Raw genomic sequence first — 20,345 nt, 5'->3', positions numbered from 1 at the left:
AGAATGGACTTTCCAAGGTAATAAATTATCTGTTATTAACATGATATGTTTTTTACAAGTTTAGCTTTACAAAATTAAGTACAGCTTTCTAGATACCTGGATAATTGGCTGGTTGCATTTTGATATCCTGCTTTCTCAGATTGACATTCTAATATTCAAGCAGAAACACAACTCAGACAAGGCAAGATAATATCCTGCACTCTAAAGATGATGTTTATATTTCATTTGTTCACATTGTTAGATGTTGAACCAAACATTTAGAAACAGCTAAGAAACTAAAAACATGGGTGGAAAGCTGAACTACATTATATATTTTGCACTTGAACAGCCATCTGTTTCCTAGGTCCAAAAGTGCAAAGCTAGAAGAAATATTTATTATTAAGAACCTCTCCTAGATATTTAAATCAAGTGGTTCTGTTCAAGTGTGCTTATGTAAGCTATACTGAATTTACAAGAGTAATCCTCAGCCAGTGATGTTTTTGCTTTCTTGCTTTTCTTCTAGACTCAGGAACATTACAATCCCTGCTGTGCAGGTTTGTATAAGGCTTATACATGCTCAACCATAAAAACAGATGTTCTGAATGTAAGGAAGTACAAAAAACCTGAAAACCCAAGTCAACATAATGATCTCACCAAAACTGAACACCTTTAGCATGAACCTAGTGAAGCCAAGAAATTCAGTTTGAAAAAAAAATTATTGCTAATTTTATAATCAGCTTTAGTCTAGCAATTGTCCCAATCTGTCCTATATTAGGGGCAGCACCTCTGCTGCAAGTTTATGCAGCATATTCACCAGAATCCCAGTGCTGTAAGAGCAATACCAGAATACAATCATGAGCTGCTATCACATTGCCCTGGTGGGTCATCCACTGCCAAACTCCACTTGACACATGGGAGAGCAGCAGCACCTACAAACTCAGGGGTAAGGCCTTCTATAGCTTTAGCTCAGAGTTTTAAATGGGTTTAAAAAGATTACCTGAAAACTCAGTCAGCAGCCCAGAGCACTTTAGAGGGGATTCCACAAATATATGTAATAATATATTATTTACAAATATAAAAATAAATAATGTATTATTTACAAATAAAAAAAAGTAATTCCAGTTTTACAAAGCTTTTTGAAAAGTCTGTTTGATAAGTTTTAGCATTATTTTATATAGCTATGCTCATTTCAACCCCACTGAACTGATAATAAAAATCACTCAATATCATTGTCTTTCAGCTGTAGTTCTAGCTGAAATATTAAGCTATCACATAACAGTGGCAGCTCTTCAGCAGAGCAAGAATGTTTTGCACCTGTTTATGAATGTATTTAGGCATTATTCATTATTACCTTGACTCCACATCTGATTAAATACATTCATGCAGGACTCACTTTCCTTTATGTCTGCTTCAATGCCCTGTTACATTCTTAGGTGTTCACTTTGTAAATGACAGGGAACCACCAAAGGCCCTTGCCATTTTGTTTTCTTGCATCAGTGTGGTGGGTTGATCCTGGCTGGATGACAGGTGCCCACAAAATCTGCTCTATCACTCCCCTCCTCATCTGGACAGGGGAAAGAAAATGTAATACAAAATATACTTAAAGGTTCACCTTCTGAAAGGCAGGAAGAACTCACTCACCCATCATCACTGCAGGCAAAATAGACAGGACTTGAGGAAGTGAGCTGAATTTATCTCCACTCAAATCAGAGCAGGACACTGCAGCATCCCCACTACCAAGACCTTGCCATGCAAACCCAGTCTTCTGTGATTTAAAAAACCAACCCCTAACATGTCTTTATTTAACATTTCCTTGAAGATCTTTGAAGCCACCCATCTGCTGACCTACATCAAACACATACAAGCAAACTTCTCTTGGCTGCCCCTTTCCAACAGAAACCTCATCTCTGAGGATTGTCTTCTGCTAGTGGTATTACTCCTCAGTGTCAGTAACTTACACCAAGCATCATTCCAAGTACAGGCATGAAAGCAAAGGATGGTTTTACTTCTGCCAACACCGACCAATCCCTCTTCTCATTCTCAGTATCACAATTGCTCTAGGAGTTTGAATCAGGCTTGGGCTGTTTTGACAGAGTTACATAACTTGGGAATTGAAATCAAAAGTACAAACCAAACATGGTGACAAAATTTAGCTATTTTAGAGCGAGGATATGATGTAAGGAACTACTAGGAAAATTTAAAACTGATATAGTTCCTTTGACAAGCTTCGTCCAAAATATTGACATCACTGCTAAAACAAAAAAATATGAGAGGTTATTTGAGGAGCCAATTGGACCATAAGGAAAATGTAGGAATTTCACCACCCCAAGATTCTGATCAATTCCAGTCAGCATTTACCAACTACGATCAATCTATTTTCCTTTAAATTGTCAGAATATTGCCTGTTCTTAAGGGAAGTACTAAGGAAAAAACCTAAATAATTTATAGAAGAATAGGTCTTGAAAATGTTTTCCCCACACTGATCTGTATAAACTGCACATTTGCAATATGCCTGCAATTAGATTTCCTTGGCAGGAATATTCCTTTGGGTGTTGATTATACCTATTTTGCCCTTCCTATTGCTTTATAAGGGCAGCAGAGCATTAACTGCACATCAGGAGGGTTGGCTGCCTGGTTGTTTTGTTTTTAACAAGACAGACTTTTTTTAGACTTCAGAGTTTTTAGCCTATCTTTCTTCAGCTAATTTGGATGATGGGGCAGGGTGGGTGACAGAGCAAGGATCATTGCAAATATACACAAATTTACTTTGAAGGTATATACATTTTTAAGCATAAATGAAATTTATTCCCCACAGGCTCTCATCTAATGGGTTTCAAAGGCATTCTACATTGAGCTTCAGACAAAACAGTGCAATTGGAAGACTGAAGAGAGCAGACTACAATCCTTCCTACAGTTCTGCATCAACAGGTAAAAATTTCATGTGTAGATCTGATTCTAAACAGCAACACCCAAAAAACTCCCAGGAAGTGCTGAAGGGAAGCAGCATGGACTATCCGAGCCTCAGAGGAACAGGACTTTAACACATTCCTTGTTATTTGATAGCTAGTCTTAATATAGTTAGAAGAGTCAGAAACAGATGAATGCTGACTTTATCAAGACAGGCTTGGTAAAACGTATTACTTTTATGGAGTAGGCAAAATACATGGAAGGCATGAAAAAGTTCTAGGAAAAAATGAAAATTAATTTTTCTCTACATTGAAACACAAAAAACTTTCCACATAGCAAGCACAAAATTTAGCATGGTTCAGAATAAAACAGGGGCTTTGAGGGGGAAAAAAAGAGAAATAATTTGATTACACTGAAAGATTTAAACTGTCTTTTACAGAGAACATACCTAAATCTTATCACAACACAGGATATAAGATATTTTCCACAGGATCCTTTCCTTAACATCTCTTCCATTTGAGGCAATAGCCATACAGAAGACTCTGCTGATCTAAAATTCCCAGTAGTGGGTAGGTGGTTTCTCAGTCCAGTGACACAACAGACATGTGAGAGAATCCTCAGAGACTGCCAGACTCTGATGGAGCTGTAGCTTTCCAGAGAGCTGCCATTGGGAGCACCTGGAAAGGACATGGACAGCAGGGACTCTCCGAGCAGAGGGTGAGAAAACCACCAAACCAGGCTGAATGGATGATGAGAAGCTGTTCAGTGAACATTTCCTTTAGATGCTCTATGGGACAAAGCAAAAAGAGTTTGCAGTGCTAAAATTGGATTTGGTGGTAGTAAGGCAAGAACAGGACTATTAAGGAGATGATCCGACCAGAGGGGAAGGCAGCCCATAGTATTTCCAGTGAACGAGCTTTTTGAACAAGCCACTTAGCCAGCTTATCATCTTCACACACAATCAAAAGGAATAACATCCATGCAACCCCTAAAACTGACAGCACTCAACAGTGGGAAAAATTAACAGGAACACAGCAGGAGATAACCCTGAATGGTAACATCTCCATATTAGCAATTCTCTTTAGGTGATTTTATGAGCCCAGCAGCTCTGCCAAGGCCAACAGGGAAGATGATACAACCCAATACAGTTAGAGGTGTCTGGTTTTGCTCCTGGCCACACTCAAGCCACGTGGCTGTAGCTTACACCCCTTCCCAGGCCATATGCTTCAGCTGAGGCCAGCTTGACTCCAGGCTGGCCAAGAGGGGAGAAAACCTCCCCAGTCTGTGTTCTGCTGTGCGCCGGTCAGCAAAAGAGCCAGACGAGCCACAGGGGACAGAGGGAGCTTGCTGCTCCCACTTCTGCCAGTGAAGGCTTTGGCCCGTGGCCGCTACTTGCCCTCAGTGGAAAGTTAAAACGTCAGAGTGGGAAGAAACAGGAAGGTTTTGCATTATGCTGTTATTTGCCATGCCAGCAACAGCCAAAACAGATTAGTCGGTGTCCAAATTCACGAGCACGTCCTTCAGAGCCAGCTTCCCAGTTGTTCACCATTTATCTACTCCTCATCTCCTCCTAAGAGAGTGTTAACTGTTTCAAACCTTAAGTAAGTCACCCTCAGATTATTTATCTCAATTTCATTTAAAGTGAGTATTACTGGCATGGCTGGTTTCCCCAAGAGTACAACAAAATTTTTGTGTAAAAATCCACCTGTCTCCACAACCAAGTTAACAAAATACTTGTAAAGAAATGGAATTTAGAGCAGTCATTAAAGACAACATCCCAAAATGATGATGAATTTTTGGAGAAGCTACAGATATTTCTACAGTTTCACTCTAATGAATTGAAATAATAATCTATTATTCTGGGTAGACTACATAATCTCCTAAATATGAGGAGGTTGGGGCTGTGAGAAAATTCACTTTAATGCTTTTTTGAAATTTCTCAAGTATGTTTCCTGCAATGACTAGGACACTACTACTGAAAACTATTTTACAAAAAAACCAACCCCAAAACCCTTTAATGCAAATTCACTTATTTTTTTTTTACACATTTTAGAACATTTAATTATCAGACTGTGTCTTTAATTAAATGAAACCACAGAAGGAAGTTTGAGTTTGGAGTACTAAAGATACAGGTTGAGAAAGAAGAAAATGGTATCAATGAAAAAAAAAAAAAAAAAAAAAGAAAAGAAAAATAATGAAGAAATAGGTAGGAGACTGGGTGAAATAGAAATAACCCTTTTTCTTTCAACCTTAGCTATGAAAGCTTCTACTGAGTGCTATAAAACTGAATTTAGAGTGCAACAAAAAGGAATTCCTAATTAAAGTTAATTAGGCCAGGGAATGCTACAGGGAACAAAGCTGTAGATGGAAAGTTTGGAGAGTTTAAAAAGAACATACAGACAGATGTGGATAACAAAAGGAAAGAGCAAAAGAAGTGAAAAAGTTATGAATGAGTAGGAGAAGAAAGAGCATATTACTCCTTTACAGGGGGAAAGAATGCAAGAAGCAGGAACAGCCAACAGAAAGCAAAGGAGAGAATTTACTGGAGAAAAATTAAGTGTGATAGCTTTGAGGAGCAAACCACAAACAGCAGAGGCTACTTGCTGAACGAATAACAGGATTAATTAAAAAACAGACAGATTTATCAAATCTGATAATAATTTCTGAAAAATTAAATTTTATACTTAAATTAATGGAAAACAGTTGCACGTGTCATGAAAGGAAAAAAATACAAAACATAAAAGAGCTAGAAAGATCACAGATGCACAAAATTATGGTTCATACATTGCTGCAATATCTTGCTGTGAGTCACCTTCTAACCTATCTAAATAAAGTCTTTGCCACCTTATTCTAACATTACTTAAAGATATGATTCAATAAATTAAATGTTCCTCAGGTATTAAAATACATTGATTTCTTTTTCTGCATGAAAGTTTCCAGCAATTTGTGGCAACAGAACCTAGTACAGAACATGAAAGGATGCTGATTTGCCAAATATCTAACAAATAAAATAACATAAACACTTTAGAAGATGTGAAGACATGTGAGTGTTGATGTGAAGAGCGAGTACAGAGGTCTTGTGCCTGTCAGGAGACCAGCAGTGTGAAGAAAGCTATTTGTACTTATTTACACAAACTAACTAAAAATAACCAATTTGCTTCTTTAATATATTTACAAACTAAATGTATTTTTAAAGTGCATTGGTAATAGCAACTAGAAAGTATCCCAAGAGAATGTGCTTCACAGCACAGCTGTATTTTATGCAAATATTTGCTATCACACATTGCAATTAGAAAGGCACATTGGTTACAGAAATAAAACCATACAAATAACTTATTTGCATTCTAAATGGAAATCTGTTTTTTAATCAGAATACGTCTGAATAGAGTACAGGCTACTAAATAAGAAACTAAATTTCTTATTCTAAGTTAAAATCCATTAAAGCCACACTGAATGGGATTACATAGGTATAACTAGAAAGAACATCTGGCTGTATAGTTAGTGCAGGCTCCATTTGAAGCAACAAGCAGCAGAGCACATAAAGCTAAAATTATTAATATTTAAATTTATTTCAGCTTTTATCACAGATCAGAGAGAAAGATATGTTTGTCATAGTGTAGTTTTTCACTAAAACACAATGGAAGACTTTGCAGGGACATTTTAAGCTTCAGGCTTTCAAACTATCTGTATTGTATTAGACATGTATTTTAATTTTTTTTTATATAGAGTTTTTTCTTTATTGGCTGTTTTTACTTTTTAACCTTCCTCAGCAGCACCAGAAAATGCCTGATGCAGGGTCAGTGCAGATCTCCAAGCATCCTGACTCAGTAGGCAACACAAAGAATCCCCTCAGGAGCTCAGGTAGTGCATCACATTCACTTGTGTAGGCTCATACATTGATTTTTCCCGTCTGGAACTGGAAATACATTTCTTGTGCTACCAGAAAACTCACCTGCAAAACCTTCAACTTGCCATGCAGCATGGTGAGTAGCTCACCTTCAGGCATGTCCCTTAATTACTGAGGACATTGCAGCGCAGATCAACACTGTTCTTTTGTTTCCATCTGCCGATGTTCTAGGAGAGAAATATCTAATATAAACAACCTTTTAGGCTGTTAGACCAGACTAAGTGACCTCTTGAAAGAGGGTTTAGCATATTCAGGCTACATCTGTACAAAGGTTTCCTATGTAATACAGTTAAGCTTCGTACGAGACACTCAAAGAGTGGAGAGGAACCAGTGTTAAACTGAACAGAAAGATGTCCCCCAGCCACACTTTACCCTATTTGCATTGCACATACCTGACATGCAAATCCCATATTTAGAAAAGACTGTACTTGAAGTCTCTATATTTGACACATACAGATATCTTGTTAAACACTGAGTGCTAAATATTTTTCTACTTATAAGCAACACTTACATTTACACGAGTCTACTTACAATTAGGATGCAACACCTTAATGAAAATTATAGTGTCCTTATAATGAAAAGCTCTTCTAGTATAAAAAGGGGTAGAAAGAAAGTAACTAACTAACTTCTAACTTTTAGAACTTGAGTTTTTAGTTGCTGCTCTTAAGGTTACAACAGAATCCCTAAGCAGGAGGAATGTTATATGAACATTTTATATATATATATACACACTTCAATTTGTACTTCAGTTGAGGGAAAAGTCACATTAGCCTTTTTATATAGTTCATATTCTTCCCATTTTGTAACAAACCCTTTAGAAAAGCTCCCTATACTTTTAGTTTGATCTTTTATATTTTTTATGTTAAAAAACTCTGGGAAGAAGTTCAGTGAGGAATGAGAACAGTTGTTGATGCTTTCTCATTCCAGGTCTGTTGCACACAGTTCACACTCATTCAGGGCTCAGATTAACCCAGTTAATTTTAAACAGGAGATAATTTTTTTTAAAAAATTAAGCATCCTAAATTACATTTCATCCAAAAGGCTCTTAAAATACTTTATAGACTCTACACACAGATCACTCCATCAGTCACCGAAAGCAAGTACCTCTGGGATGAAATGCAACAACTGTTCCACGGGGCACGGCAGAGGAGAGGAAGTGAGGAATACCAGCACATCAAATTGCAATTGCAGGGGGAATTTAGGTAGGAAGAATGTAATTACCCCGTTTGGAGCCTGGCCAGACCACGGGGGTTAACATCTTATAAAGAGCCCTCTGAGAATTTTAACAACCCCTAGTGCTCAGGACCTTTAATTTATATTAGCCCTCAGGAGCAAGGCTAACTGCTCCGCTCAACTGGGTTTGTGCACTGCAGGAAACTGGGAAAATCAACTTCTAGCTGTTCTCTGCTTCCACTCCACTACTAAGCAGATTAATACTACTTAGGCTGCAACTTCTCATGAAAATGGGGCAGAAGGCAACAGGAATGAAAGCTACACAGAATAAGAGGTGTTCTTAATGGCTCTTTCAAAAGCCATATAGGAAAAAAATGTTTCCTACTCCAAAAAGTCCTAACTCCTCATACACAAAGCACTTGAGATCATCTCAGATGGTTTAGCAATAAATAGACATTATAAAGATATACAGGTTAGGAATAGAATATCAAAAACACCTATTCCCTCTCCAACATCAGCCTCTGAGAAAGAGGATGAAACTAAAACATGTGTACAGATCAGTTAGTTTCTCAAATGAAGGAAGCAGTTGTCACCAGTTATTCTAACTAATATGTCTGATGCATGTACGTTTTCATTTTCAAGTGAAAGAAAATTAAAGGCAACAATGAAAATAAGAAAGATGAGTAGGTAAAAGAAATATAAGCATGCAGTTCATCCTACTTTTTTGCTACTGTCACCTTCAAGCAATTTTAAAAAAACAAAGTTGACTTGCTTCCAAGCTTCTTTCCTCTAAAATAAAATATCAAGTGAGGCTATAATGGAGCATGGCTTTTCACTCCAATTGAACCAAAAGCATTTGGAGCAAATTCCAAGAGACTGCCAAATATTCTTTGAAATTGTTTACATTATGTATCCATACGCCACAGAAGTGTCTTATTTATTCAACTAGATTACACACAATTCAGAGTAATTTAACTTTTTTATTGTAGTCTAATGTAATGTAGCACAGATATTGCTACTTCATTGTTTTTAAGTTTCTGAATGTCGATAGAGCTGCATATCCTTTGCCTTTAGCTGATTAATTTTGTTCACTTCAGATGTGCATAATAATAAAAGTATCATGGTATTCTACACTATTTTCTCTTAAAGCCCCTTATTTGCTTTTTCTTATAATGAGAAACTGAAAGAAAAAACAAGAGGCTTCTCCAAATCAAGCAAAACAGAGCCCTTTGGCTTGTAAATATTCCTTGGGCACAGCAGAGATGCTGTATATCACACGAACAACACTATTGCTGCGGGAACTTTGTGATTTATGCTAATTAGAAAAGCCACCTTGACGAACAGAAAACAAAGGGCAGAACAGTTCAGTGTTGATGCAGATTTCGAACATTAGGTTTAAGTTTCACAGGAAATACCGAAGACCAGTGGTTACAGGAATCTCACAATGCTGGTACATATCTGGGAGTCCTCGCTGGAGAAACGTCAGTCAGAGGCACAAATCATGAGTGATTTGTATCATGCAGTCTTATCCCAGGACTCACCAGCTCTGTGTGCTCTGGGGAAGAGTTCACAGCCCCTGCTTTTTTAAGAGGAATCACAGACCAGGACTTTTAACCACAGAAAAACCTTTGAAAAAGCACACTCTTCAGTATTTTATGTAAGCCTATCATGCAAGACTGCTCCATATCCCTGCAGCTATAAGGGAGAACTTGCTACAGGTGTTCATGTTCAAACAGGTCTCAGCACTGGAGTGGTGCTTCTCTTCCCCAAACAGCTCTGGTGTATTTCTCAAGGGCTAAGTGTTTGGAGCCTAATATTTTTTACCGAGTTGCAAGATTACACTTTTTTGAGTCCCTAGGAACTAGATTCTGAAAAGCATTTAAGCACATGAAACTTTTTACATGTGCTCATCCCTGACTTCTGAGAATTTAGGAAGACCCCAGTACATGGGTTTAGAATCTGTGTGTCCTTCCTGTGTTCAAAGAGGACCAAACCCAAAAGTGCAAGCTTTGAAAGTCCATAAAAGGCAGAAATCTGTAATTCAAGAACTCAGAATGTATTACAGAATACAGATCTGCTCTTGAGATCTGAGTTCATTCCATGGACATAGAAACTGATATGAATGGGTAGGTTACTTTTACTGATGATATGTGTAACTTTTACCATATACTTTTACCATATACTAATTCTTTAATTAGTCTAAGATAAAAACTAATTCCTTTTCCATACCTACAGTGTGGAGATCATGGCAGCTTGTTGGCAGGTAAGAACAAAAAGCAGTGACTTAAGACATGGATTTATTCCTTTATAATGATCACACTGTGCAAATTATGCACATAAATTAATCTCGTGTTTTCACTTTTTACTTGACTAAAGTGTCACAGGCCATGGAACAATTTTTGTCCTCCTGATTACTAGAAACACTGTCCCTCCCAGCATCTCTAAGGAGGAGTATACACATTGCTTTCAAGCTATTTGTGCCTCACCTTTAATGCAGTAAATGCTACACAAGCAAAGAAACTGCTACACAGGCAATGACAAAATGCAGAACAAAATGCAGACAACTCCAGGCTGGATTTAGGAGGAGTTCCAATCAGGCTCCTACACAGAAAACAGCTAAACATTCCCTTGAACATGAAATGGATCATTAAAATAAGACAAATTGAAAACCAGTTGAAAAATGCATCAAAACTCACTCGGGCTCAAGAGGCTTAACTGCAGAAATATCTATGCCATTGAATCAAAACATAAATAAAATCTTTTCCAAGCAACAGCAATAAAATAGGAGCACTTATGTGATTTGCAGGGTCAGTACAGCTAATTTATAGCAAGACCATGGTAAACTGAGTATCCTTTTTGTATTTCACAAAATACATGCTATACTACAGATGCAGTACACTGTGTCACAGATACACAATAATTAAACAACATGGACACCTTCATGTAGCTGTTTGCTATGACCTATTGAAAAAATAACAAAACCCAGCAGTTTTTAGGCTTACTACAAGGTGCAGAAAAACAAGGACTGTATTTTGCCCCATTGGTTAAGGGGAACAAAAGTGGCCATGTATCTTAACACCTGGGAAAAGTCAGGGCATGCACAGCTGGCCGCGAGCTGGTCACACATTCCTGAGGTTACAATTACAGCTAGTGTTCTCAAACCAGCCTCACTGACAAGCAGTTGCAGATGGCCAAAACGCTTATGTATGGAAAGAGCTTTACTCAGCAAAATCTTAGAAAAATAACGTATCAATAGGAGCACTTGTATCTGTACATGTAGCACTTTCTCAGTGATGTTTTCTTCACTTAGCCCACAGGTCATGTCGTAGAAAGGTCCAAAAACAGGAAAACTTTTGTGTTGCACATCATATAGATCATATGGTACCAGCATATAATTTTCCTCTCAAGTAGAGTCCCCATGTAGTTAAAATGGGGAAACTCTATCAAGTGTGTTCAGTTCCCAGATTTGCCAAAGGCCAGCTATACAGCCAGTCCTCTTCCCAACACTTGTTTGATGAGGGGACAAAGGGGCATCATAAGGATCATTTGTGTGTACAACTTTGTTTGTGTACACAACTTCAGCTTCTGACACTCAGATGAACAGCTACCAATGTTGTAAAGAATGAAAACATGAAAAAAAAAAAAGCACTAATGTCTTCTCTCTCTTCAGCACTGACATTTAAAAAAATACACCTACATGAAGGCATCTCTGAGGCTTACTGAAACAATAAGAATTCAAACATGGTAAAAACTGAAAAAAGACCTGCCTAGATATGAGAAGGGAAAATGAAGGTTTTTGTTGTTTGCAAAACCATCCTTACAAGACACTTCTTTAAGAATGGGGTTATCATATGATTGGGTGCAATTTTTTGTGATGCTCAAAACATGGACATTCAATATAAAACAAATTGCAGCAATTATTACTGTCTTACAATACAGGAGGAAAATATATATTTAAGTTAAATATCTAATATGCTTTTAATCAGTAGTTTTCAAGTTCCTGGAGTGTTTGGCAAAATCTATACAAGAATTGATATAATAAAAAATATTAGACTTTGCATCAAACATGGCCAAAGCCAGCAATCAGGACAGCAATAACAACTGAAATTTAAACCGGGGCATTGATAACTATTTGTACCACTAAGTAAAAATCTTTTTCATAATAAAAGAACTGCTATCTTTTCCAGAACAAAATATGTAAAAATTGCATCAAGGTATGATTATAACATTTTAATAGCAATTTTTTTTTTCAATTAAAAATGCAGTAGAAGAACAAATACAGAAGAGTACTGCTTGTGCCTGCTGTTGCCTGAGAAGAGCCCTGTTACTGTGATTAGTACAGGGCACCACATGAACATCCTTCTGCACATGATCAGCAAGACTAAAAGGTCACTACGGTTTTAATTTACTATTTGCTATAAAACTCGTATCTTAAACTGACTTTGCATATGTTTCTCAGTCATCATGCATACCTTGAAGTCAACAAATCAGAGGTTAGATTACAAATCACTCAGTGTAAACTTGTATTAATATTCTGTCCCAGACCAGCTGAGAGTAGAGAAGACCTCCCCAAAGCTTCTGGCTGTCCATTTTATCGGGCCTTACTCTGTACTCCCTGAGACAGGGATATCTCCCTCCCTGAAGCTTAAGGAACTTTGCCAGAGTAAAGAGTACAGGACCTGACCTCTTGAACAGCAGTAGCCACATAGTTTTCTTAAAACTATTAACATTTGCACACAACAAAACCTCATTATTAAAAAGATTTAAAATAAAGTAAAAAGCTTGATACTCAATTTTGTAGATTCCTACTTGTGAAAATCCCTAAGTCTCCTAAAAGAGAATTAGTTGTGAGGTAAATTTGAACCTGAAATTCCCTTTTGCATATTGAGTTTTTCAAAGATTGTTTTATTCAGCTTGTAACTACCAGCACAAATGCTGGTTCTAAATATATCTGCTGAACTCTAAATGACTTCTGTTTATAGAAATGGGACATAACAAGCTATTAAATCTTCCTTACAACAAACTGCTATGCCAAAATACTTCCTCCAGATTTTTGAGCTACAGTTAAAAGACTTAGACTGGTAACCAGAAGAAAACTGGCAAGAGTTATTGCACTGTATATTGTCATTTAAATCTTTCTTTAGATGGACTTGATTTAATTAGTTCTGCATCCACCCAGGCTTAAAAAAAATAAAGCAAAAATTAATCTCATGGTGCTTGAAACCTTCATTACTTAATATGATTAAGGAATTTAACACAACACTTTGTTGCTATAGAGCACCTAAATAAACTCAGAAGAAGAAGGACACAACAATAATGAAAAGATGCATAACTTCTCATGACTTGGGTTAATATAGAGTAAGAAATTATAGAGAGGACTCCACAAGAGGTTTGCAATTGGGCAAGAATGAACAGCACACACCCACTAAACATCAGGTTCACGCTCATCATAGTAAAAATACAAGTGTAAATCTGAATTGCAGTGTTTGGAGTGTACACCCTTGTAAACTCTGCATCCCTCTCACAGCAGACTGAGCTGTTTCTTTAATTTCCATAATCTACAAGTGGCTGGTGCACTATTAAGCATTTTCAGATTCTACAGTGAAGCTAAGAGTATAAAACACTTATTATTGTAAAAGGTCAGTGTCCATTTTATTGCTGTTATAGTTGTGCATAATCACAGTTGCTCATTTTCAAACACAGATCAAAACTGAAATTTCAAAGCAACACTTTCTAGAGGAGCTGGCAGCATTTTCTTTTGCTCAAAGGTCATTGTAAATAAAGCATAGAAAATATGGCTCTCCTAAATGGCAATGTGATTCCAACTTTTGGAAAAGGGCATTTTGAAGCTCAACATAAAGCTTTAGGGAAAGGTTCTGCAACTCTCTTGTGGGAGAAGTAAATGAGTGAATTCTTCTGATGAGAGAACAGTTCTACAGTTCCACTTGTCTTAGTAACTATTAAATGGTCCCTGTTATAAATTACATACACCTAAGGTGTCAGGGAGCATCGGGAACATTAACTGACTAAATAATATTTCTACTCTGCTTGCTTAAGGGAAGAAAAGACCTCCAACAGAACATTCCTTTGAAATAAATCTATTTACTACTAGTCTGTTTTGGCAAAGTCTGACAAGAATCATACCTAGATTTGCTCCTTACAAGCTGGAATTATTTGCCTTCCAAAAACTATTTTATATGAAAAACTCAAATTATTTCAAAAAGAATTTTCCTTTCCATTCTACTGAACTGAGATGAAAGGAGTCTTAAATCTACTTACTGGACCTGAAAGGGTTTTCCCCTCCCCTCCCCCCCACCTTTTTTTTTTAAATTGAGAAAATAAACTCTTTCCTTTCATCAGGAATATCTCTAATTTATCTAAAAGCAGTATCAAGCTATTAAGAACAAAGGAAGACAATCCCTTTAAATTATTTTGTATAATTTTAGATAGTTTTACCTAAGCATCTTGAAATACTCAAAAAAAAGACTGGCTGACATTAGAATTAAGATGGAATCTTAGTTCTACCAATGCAATTTTATTACTGCAATGACCTGATGAGCAAATGCACATAAATGCTTCACAAAGCATTCCTCTGTCAAAATGTTTGCCCCTTGTGAATATAGTAATTTATCAGGCATTTCAAGTGCTGAAGCAAAACATATTGGTGATCTAAAATATGTAAAAAATGTAATGATCCAATTAATGCTGAGTTACTCCATGCATGAATGAACAATTTGACCTGGGCTTGAATACAGTATTTTTAATAATGCAGCTGCCATATTCGTTGGTCTCTGCATTTCCTGAAAACTAATCTGCCAAACAAGTTACACACCATGAATCTTCTGCGCTTCCGTTCTTCGAGGGTGAGTTAGTAATGCTCCACCATCGCACGGTAGGTCACTGAAATGCTACATGCTTTAGAACATTTACACATACTGCAATTCTAAAATGAAGACATACTTTTTTCCAATTGAAGAACTCTTACTGTCACCTCTGAGCATCTGAGTGACCACTACAGGTTTCTAGGCAACTTCAGGTCAGTTTAGGCACTAATCTGTAAATATTTTGAAATACTTGTTTTGGTTTTGTTTTCTAAGTACACGATATTGTGTCTACAATTTTGAGATATTTCCTTCCAAGAGACTGTCAGATTCATAGCTTCTCTTTCTTTTAAAACTGAGGCAGCGCAACATATTTGAAAATAAATGAATTAAAACTATTTTCACCCAAATAAAAAAAAAAAGACCATCTCTGGTACTACCTGACCGGTACTATTCCAACTGTAGTGCTCAACCTGAGCATACTCTGGGAAAGCTTCACCTATAATCAGCTTCACATGGAGTTCATATAAAATGTGTGTTGCCTGGGCCCTTAAGAGCATTTCCCCTGCTCCCCTCCCCCCATAAATATAGCTTGTTTCATTTCAGGTGAAATTTCAAATACAGAAATAACCTTTGAGAGAAACCAAAATCAGGGCTACTTTGACTGAGTAGTTCAGTCCAATGAAACCATCAATAAAAATACTGATGTGAAGAAACAGGCTGGTTTGATGAAAGACTGTAATAACTTTGGATAAACATTTACAACTTCAGATAAAAAGTGATTAAAATAATAAGTAAATATTCTTTAACTGCAGATGACAGCAGCATTACAGTTAATATTTAATCATGGCATTGTGAGAATATTCAGTAGTGGAAGACAGGATTAACATATTGCTTTAAAACATTCCATTACTTTCTGCATCTGTTTACTGATAATAAAAGAAACAGCTGTTCTAAATGTAACATTAACAGGTGTAAACCATTCATTTGAGATTTTAAAACAATAATTCTCCTCTGTTTCCTCCTTAGCTATTCCGAAATGACATTACAAACACCCCTCATATTAGCTTACACAATTAACTCGTAATTGTTTAACCTCTCTGCATGTCCCCAAAACGTATACATGTGGAGTTAGCTTCCTTCTCCTTTTGGGCAAAAGGCTCTGTTCTCCTGCACTGCACATCCTGAACTAATGCACCAGATGTGTCCCATAAAATGGTTGGTCACACTATTCAGCAGCTTTCCTTTAGCAACTGTTCTATATCAAATTTACTGTAAAAAAGCATCATAATTATGAAGTAACACTGTATCAAATTCACAGACTGAATATCTCACTATGTTTGGTTAAACTATGAATGATAATTGAGCTTGAAATTGTATATTTACTTTAAATAAGTCCTCCAAATCATCTGCAACAATGTGTGCTTAATTCGAAGCCATTAACAAAAGATTTAACATTTCCACATTTATACTCTCCATAATTTCAGATATGATACTCCATACTTACAGAGAGGGAGAGCGGGGAAAAAAATAAAAGCAAGATCTGGTAGCCTTCCATTTGCAAAATTAAATGTATGTACCTGAAGTTTCTTGTAATTGCTAACCCATCTTGTTAAAATGCTGGGTACAAATGAAACAAAATTCTCAAGAATCCTTCAATATTCTGTTCTAGAAAATAAATTCAGAATTATAAGTTTATTTAACAAAAGAAACCAAACCTCAATAGAAAACCAAAATCTTACCTGCTTTACAGAAGATAAAACAAACCCAGAAGACCAATTATTACAACCCTTTCAAAAACCTAGAAAGTTGTTTGGGGAAGGCAACTTTAATGAAAGTAATACCAGTAAGTTTGCAGGGGGAAAAAACCAGAATTGGATCCTTGAGACTAGGGAATGTTTGCTTGTATAACTGTATAAAGTGCTTGGGAATATTCATTCTATTGATCGATATTTTAAATATTAAATATCATTATATGGAAACAGAGGAGAATTCATTCTAACAAATCCCAAATTCCTTCATCTAGATTTTACTGTTGACAATGACTGCTAGGTATGCCTGAAATAACTTCAATGTTCCTCTGGTTTTGTTATAGTTCTCTGAACTATACTGTTCATGATACAGGGGAAAAACCAAGCAACAAATAGTCCAAATTCCTTCATACAAACACTGGCTAATTGAAATGGAAAGTTCATTAATAAGATTCCTGCTACATTCCAAAAAGACAGATGTAGATAGAAGATGCTACCTCCATTTCCTGTTTATACCCATATTAACATGCAAGGAAAAATAGTTTATTCTTAATGAGATTTTCCTAGATTTATAAAGATAAATTGATATTCAGTGGTTTCCCATTAAAGGAATGTGCAGCTTCTCAGGATTTGGGTACAGGGACACCTGAGCTGCAAACACACTACCAGAACCAAACCTGCCCCAACCAAGCATACAAATGATGGATCCTCTGAAAAATGCAAAGCTACGTACAACCAAAAGGCTTTGGAAGTTTTCCTACGAGATCATGCTTCAGTCTGCAAAGCTCCTGACTCTCCCCTAGGGAACCCTGCTACCTGCACTAGGTGTACCTTTGGGCAAGCATGCACACCACGAGGAGCAAGGTAAGCAATAACGCTTTGACCTGCTGAGGACGCGAAGGAAGGAAAGAATGATGCACATCCATTGAGCCCCAGACCTCAATTTAAGTCCAAATTGTACAAAACCGAAATGCCAGCAGAGGGCAGCGCAAATACGAGAAGCCTCTGGAATGCCCCAGCCCGGCCACTCGTGGGAAACAACTGCGTGGGTGCAGCGTGGGGGACAGGGAGGTGGCTGCCACTCCTGGCCGCTGGGACACGCACCCACCACGCCCTGCTCCGCAGCTCTTCCTCCGTGGCAAGAGGTCAATATCCAACTCCACCCAACCTTGCACATCTCAGGTTTTCTTCTTCCTTTTAAACAAACTGCCCACGGAGCTGGGGATGGACTGACTGCAGGCAAAGGCAGCCTTTGTGTGCATCCCCGAGAGCCTTGTGGGGTTCACTGTGTAGCACCCCGTGCTGAGACAATGGCAGAAGCTGATGTGCCTTTCTTCTCCAGAACTGCTACCTCAGGCACACCATTTAACTTCTTCAAAGTTGTAGACCTAGAACTGGGGTACTTCTATTGTTTAAACAAAGAAGATAAAATGGATTCATCACTAGAGGCATCAGTGAGAACACCTCTAGAAACAGAAAGTAATAGTTCTTTATGTTCACACCAGATAAAGCAAGGAGAGACCTCCACCCTGTCCTATCTAAAGCCATCTCCCATCAGCAGAACACCAGGAGAACTCCCAATTTCAGCCTGCAGTCCTAGCCATAAGCACTGTGGTGGGGAGACACCCAGACTTACAACTCCCAGGCTGTGCTCCAGCACTCACTGCTGGCACCCAGCCACACAACACCCCCCAATATCCCCAAGAGACAGAAAACAAACTGTACACGTACCTAAGGAAGAAATCCAGAGCAGCTCTCTGAGGTGTAAGTCCAGCAAACACAGTCAGGAAAGGAGGGAAGACACAGCTCTCAATTGCCTAACCTGGTGCACCTGCACTGAAAATCCTGATGCTAAAATGCTTTTGCTTCCAAAGCAACTAAACCTACCCTGGCTGGCACCTGTGAATACCATTTGCCAATCAGGTTTTGTCCTCAGCCTGAATACCTATTAAAACTTGTCTCTTTGATGTAGACTCAAGTGTTACCAAAGATATTAGCACTGGCTTCAGTACAATTAGGATATAGCTATTTTACATTTTGGAAAAGAACTAGCAATTATTAATCTCATTAAATACTGTACATTATACTCCAAACTGACTAAAAGTGTTGCATACACCAATTTCCAACAACCTTAGTCAGGAGATAAACTTCCATTCTGAAGCTTGCTTCTGGCTTTTCTTACTGTAATGGCACCTCTCTAAACTCTCAGAATTTGTATTCCAACAAGAATAAAAATAAACAAACTATAACCTTCTGTATCCCGTGCAAGGCTGGGATCCTGTTTCCCCATCAGAGCCAAGGGTCATGTCTCCTTCCTCCTCTATCTCCATCCACCTTCTCACTTCGATTCTAAAAATTCACATCTTCTGCACTGAGTGACATTTAGAGCCAAGTGTCCAGTTTGCAAGTGACATTCTCATTTTGAGCCTTGCTACCATTAAGCTTGGAAAGATATCATGCTTGTGCCCTCTGATCATCCTTGCTCTTTACAAAAAGGACAAACTTACTTTAATAGCATAAAGAAATAATCATAGAATTGTAGAATAGTTTGAGTTGGACTTTTTAAAGATCACCTAGTACCGCTCCCCTGCAGTGAGCAGGGACATCTTCACTAGATTAAGTTGCCTAGAGCCCCATCCAACCGGACCTGACCTTGAGTATATCCACAGATGGGGCATCTACTGCATGCCTGGGTAACCTGTTCTAGTGTTTTACCACCTTCATTGTAATAAAAAACTCTTATACCTAATTCTAGATCGATCCTCCTTCAGTTTAAAACAATTACCTCTTGTTCTGTTGCAACAGGCTCTGTGAAAGAGATAATCATTGCCTTTCAGGTTAGAATTTACATGCTGTGATGTATGACTATGATGTGATTTCTTAAATTAGTTCACCAGTTCAGCATCAGTGATTTACATACTCCAACACTACATTTGCTTCTCTGGTCCAACACTCCTGTCCACAAACTAGCTTGCACTCGGGCGTTTCAACAACCTTCAACCATTTACCCAGCAGCCACAGAAACACTACAAAGCTAGGTCCTACCACCACATTTTCATAGTGTCAAGGTTTGCAAACAACAGCTGGGCATGGACAAGAATTTTCAGGTGATCTTCGAACTTTAAAACCATACTCTTCCAGAGACAAGGCATCTGCTGTGCACAGAAGGCCTAGGGGGGTAGGTTTACAGAAGTAGGCCACTACTTGAAATAGAGAAGTAAACATTGTGTTCTGGTAGAAAGAGAATGAACCAGTTTACCAAAATCAGTAGCTCTCTATATAGCAGACTATGCCCTAGTTATGCCACATTCTGCCTGAGGGAGGACAGTTTATGTTTCCCACCCCCAAACAGTTTGTGTATAGCACTGCACCAATCAACATGCATGGGCACCTGATTTCAGTGCTAACCTGTGCTCCTGTGACTCACATCCACTTCTGATCTCAAATAACTGGCCAGGATTTGTTGATCTGAAGTTTTTAAACTTTTGTACTGTATTATTAAGAGCCACACTTCTGTAAGTGTAGAATTTTTGGAGATTGGACACTGCCAATACTAATTCACATGAAATAAGAATTTTCAAATAGAAATACAACACCACAGAAGTCTAACTATAATAACTGCATATGGCAATGCCATATTTAAATACTTACAGCTATCTGGCATTCCTTTGAAAATTAACAGCTGATGTCCTTAGTATAATACACTTTGCCATGCTCTGTTGAAAGCAACTTCTAACCACTTCACATCTAAAAAATTCTGACATACTGGTATTTCTTAAACCTGCAGCAATAAGAGAAGGAGGAAAC

The 20,345-nt window shown here is 37.7% G+C and overlaps 1 long non-coding RNA gene across 1 annotated transcript; it reads right to left on the bottom strand.

Annotated features, from left to right (window-relative positions):
• Positions 1–6,597: 6,597 nt before the first annotated feature.
• LOC147652179 (uncharacterized) lies at positions 6,598–20,319 on the bottom strand. The gene is made up of 3 exons (XR_015289514.1): positions 20,190–20,319; positions 6,883–6,960; positions 6,598–6,802 (listed from the first exon to the last, which is right to left on the bottom strand). It is a non-coding gene; the product is annotated as an uncharacterized LOC147652179 (long non-coding RNA).
• Positions 20,320–20,345: the final 26 nt, after the last annotated feature.

Source organism: Cyanistes caeruleus, chromosome 7 (assembly GCF_971803275.1).
Source record: "Cyanistes caeruleus chromosome 7, bCyaCae1.hap1.1, whole genome shotgun sequence".
NCBI lineage: Eukaryota > Metazoa > Chordata > Aves > Passeriformes > Paridae > Cyanistes > Cyanistes caeruleus.
This window is presented reverse-complemented; position numbering and strand designations above follow the sequence as displayed.